Genomic DNA, 8,013 nt, shown 5'->3' with positions numbered 1-8,013 from the left:
TCTTCCTCTTCAGTCATCCTTCTCCTATGTCTGAGATGTGTCTGCTCCAACTCTTCATTGACTGAGGCCGCCAACTCCAGCTTGAACTTTATTTCTACTTCCTGTTCCATCACACTGATATTCCAAACTCTGAAAGAAAAAAAAAAAGGTAATTCAGTGGTTGCTTGTAGGCACCCCCCACCTTGTCCTACATCAAGCTGCCATTTTCTTTGAAATAATTAAATCTTTTTTCAGTATAAAACAAAAATAAAAATAACATTCAAAATTATATGGTCCTATTTAACTTATTATACAAGGAATTATCCAAGTTAAGTTTAGATTATTCAAAGAATGTGAGAAGGAGACTGATATAGGAACAAACAGGGAAGTGAGGATACCTAATGACAATACTGAATGATCTCTAAGATGCCCTTGCTTCAGCATTGCTAAAGGGACAACAGATTGGATAGATCTCCAGTAGTTTGCTCGCTCTAAGTGTAAATATTACACAGTGTATCAGGGCTTTGAACTTCAGTCACTGATAACATGGATTTGTTGATAAACATCAACAAGGATCGAGAATAGGCTTCCTAACACTGAATTTTCAAGTTCAGAAATTTGATATACTGATTTCATCAAAATTCCTTTTCAAGAGAAAAGTGAATTCTCCATGACATTTTGATCATAATCACTACATTTAACTCAATCATTTTTGTCCTCTTAGTTGTTCAGTGTTTTTATGGGAACATTTGTAGGCAAATTATCAACCTCACTATCCAAACAGCTTGAGCAGCAACTGCTTTACTATCTGTCATGGAAAGGAACGTGGCCCTCTGATGACTACAGCCATGAGGCCCCCAAGTTATTTTTCTACTCTTCCAGCAAGGCACACTATTTTTATACAGTCCCTCAAAACCCTCTCATCTCTGAAGGCTCTAAACTACATTTCAGTCAATACTTTAATTGTACCATGAGTTTTCAATAAATAAAGCTTTTTAAACTAATCCAGAAAACAGATCTGGGACTTTCAGTAGGGAAGTGAGTGATCCCAGGTAAAAAAATCCCAAGAATATATTAAAAAAAAAAAAAGAAAAAAAAAAAAAAGAGGTTTTAATTTAAGTACATTCTATCCTTGCTTGCTAAATTACAACCCCGTACAACTAGTACGTAAAAGATTAAACTCAAGTTGCACAACATTCTCAATATTTCAGGTGAAGCATTAAGTAGCACAGCAATACTTAATGTAGTGTATCTTTCAGGAAGTTAATATTTTCCAAATGAGTCTAATAAAAAAAGCTAACTCCTCAATTTCCACATATTGAGATTACTGTGTTAACTGTATAGCATGACTACCAAAATATTTTTGTACAACTTTGAGGTTCTTTGTCTCAAGACTGAACAAATGCCATTTCAATGCTACATGATATTAACTTGAATGCCTATAAATAACATATTCAAGAGCAGCAATTTAGAATGACCACATGTAGATAGTAAGAATTACTGTCATGTAAGGCATAATTTCAGTATGTCATGAACAATATGCTTTTTCAATCAGATATTTGATCCTGAAAAATACACATCAGAACACATTAGAATTGGTCCAGTTAAGCTTTTTTTTTTAATTTATAAACCCTCAAAACATTAAGACTACACAAAAATACAAACACACTGTAAGAACTCCATTATCTGCATCAGTGCTGTTTTAAGAACATGAAAAGTGATGATGATTATTACCAAGCTAAAAAACTAGGAAGAGTTGGACCTCAGGGAAAAATGAAAAATTTCTTAGGGAATTTCTTTCTTTATACCCTTAGGAAGTGCCGAGTAGCACTGACTCTATACTAATTAACTACTATGCTCATTGTAACATCTATCCGTAAGCTACAAATTCAAGTATAGACCGAGTGTAGCTCCAGCTATGACAGAGCAAATATGTGCTGAACACCACTAGTTACTCTAGAGAAGAGCTGTAAGGTCTTGGGGTTTGCGGCAGAACAGTTACTGGCTAAGAACATGGGGGGGGGAATTTATGGGAGTTTGAGACCAGTTGTTTTCAACCAGCGTCTCAAGTATGTGGATCACTAATTACTTCTAAGGGACCTGCAAAAGACAGCTAGTAAAAACAAACCTAAACTTGCTAATATTTCAAGTGCTATAGGTGTGTGTTCTTATCCATCACAAATTTTCCAGGAGTTCCAGTCAGAAAGAGGCCTGAAACAGTATGAAGTTTACTGTGTTAAAAAGAGTCCGGAAAAAGATTCCCCTCATTTACAAGCACTTCTATAGAAATATAACATTTAAGTCACTCAAATAGCTATGGAGCAAATCCATTATTTGTAATCAAAAGGCCTTTTCTTTAAGTAATTGCAAAATACATGAGAAGATAGGCAAAGGGAATAAAAACCCCACTACTCTCACATTTATATTATTTCAATATCACAAGAGGAAGCATTTCCTGGACTGGATCTGACAAAAAGAGACTAAAATTCTAAGAGAAACCTATAGGAGATACCATTTTAATGACACAGATCAATGCAGAAAAACACCTGGGTTAGTTGTTTTCATAAAGTTAAGTTTTACCAAACGTTTCATTTCTGCTTTTGTGCCAGGACTAGAGTTTGACTGTAAGACTGTAATGCAGTATTTGGGGACTGGTGAACTGAAGAAGAGACCAGTTGTCACTCAATAGTTATATAAAAAAAGTAATCCTTCCTACGTCACCCTAACTTTAGATGCTCATTCATAATTGAGACAACCAAGACGTCAGAGTTATTGTTTGTAATCACAAGAAAAAACCCTCAAAACCATGATGTGGCATTAATCATATTAAATTCCTCTTTCCTAAAATTAGGGATGCTCTAACTTCCAAAACAAAAAACACCTTGAAGAGGTTGCGAAGTGAAGGAAGAGTCAGAGTGAAGGTAAGGACAATCTACTGATAACTCACCAAAGTTCATTTGATATATCATCTTCAAGAGCCATAATGAAAGCCTGTATATCTGGAGAAGGCTACAGCTAGAAGGCTATCAAGTACTTCCCCATTTTTTCTATGAATTACTAAATGTATCATAATTTTAATAACATTGAAAATACATTGAAACCCAACTTCTTCAAATAATCATTAGAAGAACTGGGGAGTGTTTCTACATTTTGCTAGGAAAGTAAATACAGAGAGTTTATAAAAATGTATACGTGTTGGGGCACCATGACTATGTTTTCTGCTCTCAAAAAAAAGCAGCAATTTTCTCAGAAACTAATTAGATCACAGTAAAAAAAGAAAAAAAAAAATCAACTGGCATACTGGAGAGCCATTAGCCATTACATTGCCATCACAAAACTTTTCATTGCTAATGGAACAGATGTACTACAGGGACTGTTAACAGTATAAAAACCATCATGGCAAATACCCATAGCAAAGGAGCCTTGCTGGCTCCATCATCTTGATAATGGATAGATAGATACATCCTATTGATACTATTTATGCACACACATTCTTTTATGGGAAGAGGAAAGATGTGAAATATTCCACCTGAAATACCTCAGAGTAACCAGGTCTAAGTAAGGAATTCTAAAGAGTAGTAGTATAAACCACTGATAGATATTCTTATCTATTTAAACCAAAATATGTTTTAGAAGTCCATACAGCTGGCAATTACAGGTGGACAGCAGTATACTCCACAGTGTCACAGGTACCTAAGTTGGATGTAATCACATACTTTTCATCTAAAGTTTTATGTTTTAGCATCACTCAGTAGCTCATTGTTACTGCCTCAGAGCTGCCCATGCCTCATCCACTTCTGTTTAAGATCAGTAACTTCCTTCCAAAGGGTTTTTTTTTACCCCCTGAAAATTCAAGGGAAGTATTTCAGTAGATCTTAAAAGAGCCCAACACTGACAGAAGGGGAGGGGAGGGGATTTTGTAAGTAACATTAAACTCCTCAAAACAATCATCAAATGCTTCCTTTATCATGAAGTAAAACCTATTTCCATAAAAAAAAAAAAAAAAAAATAGAAGATCCATGGCGATAACACAGGGCAAGTGAAGAGATCGTTACTAACACATCCTAACACCTTATTAGTTAAACTGCTTTTGAGTTTAGTTATTATCTCAAGCAGGAAATACATCCTGTGTAAAGTAGGCATCATAAACAAGTTTCTAGTATCCTTCACTTCGTAACTGAAAGGCAACAAAAATGTCACCCCATGAAGCATTGTGTTGCTCATGAACACAAGTAAGTTTTAAAGCAAGCAAACACGACACAGCGATAAATTACACATGCTTATACATGAAGCAGGGATGACCTTTAGGTTCCCAGAATTATAAGCCTCGTCTCATTTATTAAAAACATGCACAAAAGTGGTTTTGAAAGATGCCAGAGGCACTGCAAAATGAACTTCTCTATTTCAATTCAGATTAAGTAAATGCAAAACAAAATTAATTTAAGGAAAGATCACATTGATTAAAGAGGACTTCATCACATCTTGAATATAAAACCCCTAGATGTCGAAAGAAAAGTGCATACGGGCAAACAAGAGAGGAGGGAACTGGAAATAGCAGACAGAAGAGCATGTTGGTCAGCCTTGATAATCCCTGCCATATTGCTGCATCCTTAGATCCCAAGGCTGCAAGTCAGGCAATGTTTCTCTGGAGAGGTAATAACTTTTATTAGACTAACTAATATAGCTGGGAAAATAGACCTGATGTGCATCTGGGCACATAAGCCCCTTGAGGTCACCGTGTGACCACAAGCTTGCCTGGCACCTTCTCCCATTATAAGCCAGTCTAATAAAAGATAATTACCTCCCTCCACAAGCCTCATCTGATATATACTATTATAGCACATGCAGTCTCTGCAAAGAGATGATAGTGAAAAACCAGGATACTAGTTTAGCAAGAGTCATGTACCATCATAACACATAATCTCTCAAGACTGTTACAGCAACTCATCAAAATGTCATGAGCAGCTAAAAAGCTATGCCAAACAAGCGAAAAGCCCTCATATACAGGAAGACAGTACACTCAGGAAGCTCCCTAGATTGAGCACCCTCCTTGCTTATTTTAAGTCTGTAATGCAACGCTATGGAAAAAGGGAGGAGGAGGAAATTCAATCCCTTGGAACAGGGAAGAACTTAATTATCACAGTGGTATTTATTAAAAGGAGTTCCTGTATTACAGGAGCCGTTTCTCTTAGAAAAAAAGCAGCAACGTGGGAAAGAAAGTTAGCCAACAATCCATCCTGAACAGATGAAAAGGGATGGTACTTCACCTGGAGAAGCAGAGATTACGCAAGTCCAAGCTAGTCACTTTGACAACCCCCTGAATTAGCTTTAAAGATCAACTCTTCACGAAAGTACTCAAAACCCCTGAAAGGTCTCAGTGAGGTACCAGTCTTCAGCTGGCTCCTTGGCTTTCACCGCCACGAAGTTTCTCAGAGAAGCCTCAAGTTGGCCAAGACCATGTTAGGCAATTTAAGTTTCCCAACTTTCTTTTACAATACAGGATTTAAATCTCTGCTTAAGAAACATATTCTCATAATACAATTGCACATCAGACATAACTGTCCAATAAGCATAAGGCACTCCAGGCACACTATGTTTCAGCCATCTTCAGACCTCTAAAAAGATGATGTCTAAGCTAATGACTCCAGATTCACGAAGCTGGGCACATCCAAGAGGAAATTTATCCCATATTAAAAGAAGCTGACTTGAGAGATCTAATTTTCAAACTAGAGTTCCTCAGTTAGCAAAGAGCTTATTTCTTCAATTGTCTGCCCTGCTAGACAGTTGCCTAGCTGCTATTCACAGGAAATAATCTGTGGAACTCATCCAGCTAGACACTAACATATTAGATACATGGACACAAAGAAAATTATTATTGATTTGGTGAGTATTGGGATCATAAGGACATTATTTGGGAATGTGGTTCAACATTGTTAAAAAATGGCAATGCTTTACATAACGCAGCCTACAAAATCCAGTACATAGCAGGCTGTTGGCTACCACATTTCATTATCTGATAAGTCCAATCCCATTAAGCAGGCCCCTGCAGCATCTGACAGATGGACAATTTCATAATGGAATAGTTTTCTGCAATCAAAAGTAAAACTGGAATGACTGCTTCTCAACACTACCCAAACAAAGGATTTTGACTGTTGAGGATGGTGGTACGGAAAAGAAAACAAAAAACCTCCAACCCATAAACCAGGAAAGAGCCCACATGCTCAGAGACTGATAGATACCACCTTTAGAAGGATTCGACATATTATTTTAATGATTGAAGTGTGGAATCCATTACATGCTGTTTTCCTTGAACCTGATTAACAGCTTGTTGACCTCCTCTGGATCATGTTTACCAATTTCTATACAAGGTAAAGGTCCCTAAACCAACCAAAATAGAACACCGAATAAAAGCAGTGAGAAAGAGACAGAACAACGTCTTAAGAAGTTCTTTTATTTAGTATCCCCCTCACATTCTCAGAAGGTTCATGAAAAGGAAAAAAGCATGTATATATGACCGGTACGCCCTGCTCCTGACCCCAGTAATGTGGTTAGCATAACTAACGCCATTTCATAAGGCAAGCAGCCATTCTCCATGACCGAGCAGATCACCTATTTGTTCCCCTTCCCTCATTATCAAGCCCTGAAGGTCCTGTGAACCAAGTAGACAAACCAAACAGATGTCTTCTTCCCCTCCCTACCAGCCTCAAGGTTCCTGGGCACCAGGCCAATTACTCCCTTCCTTGCTGGCCTTGAAGGTCTCAGGCACCCATCTTCTGCTTCCTCTGAGGACTGAGGGAACGATTCTTATTCTTTCAGGTGCTTTTTGAGTCCAGATTACGATTGTTATACTGATACAGCAAACCACATATTAAGATTTGACCGGACCCGCAGAGGGTCCAGGTGATTAGAAACTATAAGTTAAGTTGTACTACAAAGGCTGCATTACGCTACTTATACACTGTACTGCATTGATTCTGCTTGTAGAACCCCCGTGCCGTTCTAATCGTAAATTCTGTGCTATACTAATCATAACATCCTGTTAAGGAAATAAAGCTTTAATTGTAACCTCAGCTTAGTGCTGCCATCATTCTGCCAAGGACCCCTAAAACAACCTGTCTGTCCCCTTAGTGTCGGGCAACAGAATAGGAGAACGAAAATGAAGTTGAAGAACAAGAAAAAGCAAGCTTGCACACTTCTAACATTCACATTAACAGAAATGGGAGATTAAAATTCCAAAATGAGAGTGCTGTTCATGCAGCCCTTTAGACACAGATGTTAGATTTGTAAGAACTGCCAGCATTTCAGGATCATACACAACTGTGCCTTCTGAGACAGTACAGGTTGTGACATATTAGGTTGCTTACCATGAAAAGTTTTCTTGTACCACAGTGCAAATACTGAGGACTACAGAAGCTATAGTTGTACTGTATGCAACCAGAGAAGCTTGACAGTAGCAATGTTAACTGATGCTCTCCAGCAACATTTGATTAAGGCCTCGTATCTTACAAGGTGAATATGACTAAGTGTCCAAGACTAGAACGCATCCATATCTGTGATTTGTGAGCTATCCTACGATTAAGTAGACGTATAATATTTAAAACCAATGAACAAACTCAGGATATTGTTACCTGGAAATTACCTGGAAAAAGTTACTCACTTTCCTTTTTATCTTTGATAGTAACTCTTCTAATCCTTTTTAAAAAAAAGGGATGTTGGTGCTCACCAGAACCATATTGTTCTTGCTTAGCAAAACCCAAAAGCCCAACTGTCCTGGCTTCAGTTGCGAGTGAGTTAATTTTTTTTCTTAGTAGCTGACATAGTGCTGTGTTGGTTTGGATTTAGTACGAGAATAATGTTGAAAACACTTAGTGTAAGCACGACTTATCAACAGCTAAAACATCAGTGTTTTAGCTAAGTAGTGCTTACACCAAGTGAAGGACTTTTCAGCTTCTCATGCTCTACCGACTGAAAAGGGTAGGGGTGCACAAGAAGCTGGGAGGGGGCACAGACAGGACAGCTGACCCAATCTGGCCA

The sequence above is a fragment of the Egretta garzetta genome, unplaced genomic scaffold (assembly GCF_000687185.1).
Source record: "Egretta garzetta isolate BGI_Z169 unplaced genomic scaffold, ASM68718v1 scaffold18, whole genome shotgun sequence".
In the NCBI taxonomy this organism is placed as follows: domain Eukaryota; kingdom Metazoa; phylum Chordata; class Aves; order Pelecaniformes; family Ardeidae; genus Egretta; species Egretta garzetta.
This window is presented reverse-complemented; position numbering follows the sequence as displayed.